Source organism: Solanum pennellii, chromosome 10 (genome assembly GCF_001406875.1).
Source record: "Solanum pennellii chromosome 10, SPENNV200".
In the NCBI taxonomy this organism is placed as follows: Eukaryota; Viridiplantae; Streptophyta; class Magnoliopsida; order Solanales; family Solanaceae; genus Solanum; species Solanum pennellii.
Window position 1 is genome coordinate 13,454,595 of NC_028646.1, and position 938 is coordinate 13,455,532.

Below are 938 nucleotides of genomic sequence, written 5' to 3' on the forward strand. Positions count from 1 at the left end.
CTTGATGCCTTGAAGTTTCGGCATAGACTAGCTTTTATTTGTTTTAGCTTCTTAGAATACTCTTAGTTTAGTAATTTGATCATAGATGTTCTTGTGGTGATGACTTCCAGATTTTGGGGAAATAATAGATGTTGAATTTTAGAAGTTATTGAATTGTCTTTTATTAATAAGTTTAAGTCTTCCGCATTGCTTTATGTTGATATTAAATTGAAATGTTAAGGTTTAGATTGGTTGGTTCGCTCACATAGGAGGGTAAATGTGGGTGCCAGTCGCGGCTCGGTTTTGGGTCGTGACAACATCCCTACGAGTAAGTGTTTAGTTTGTGGTTCATTGACCCCTTCTGCAAAGTCCAAATTAAAGTCCAAAAATTTTCTATGTTTGGATATATCCTACGATCGTAGACCACCTTATAATTTGTCCTAGATATTTATAGGAAAAATATCAGAGACTTGACATTTCTCATATATCAATTCAATCCTACGATTGCTTTCGTATGACTTGTATAATTTCCTACAATTAGTAAGCAGGACTCATAGACCACCACTGTATATGTGCAAAAATTCAACCTTTCCTTCTCAAACTAAATTTTGAATTATAGGTATTACAAGTCTAAAATTTTGCTACCATAAAGTAACAATATTACAAGCTCCTAATGGCCTCACCCAATTAATGGAAGCATTTCAATTATGTCAAAGCTCAAATATTTCCATGATATATATGAACCTGATAAATTGCTTGTTATTCTCATACTAAAACAAATTACTAGACACTCATTCAACCATAAATTATTACATGTATTCCCTCTAGTTTAAGGAAAGTCAACAATATATCTAGGTACGGAAAAAGATTATAACAAAAGAACTGCAATTTATTTCAATCATGCTTGATGATAGTATGTTACAATGATATGAGTATATATAGAGTTAGCAGGAGAGTTT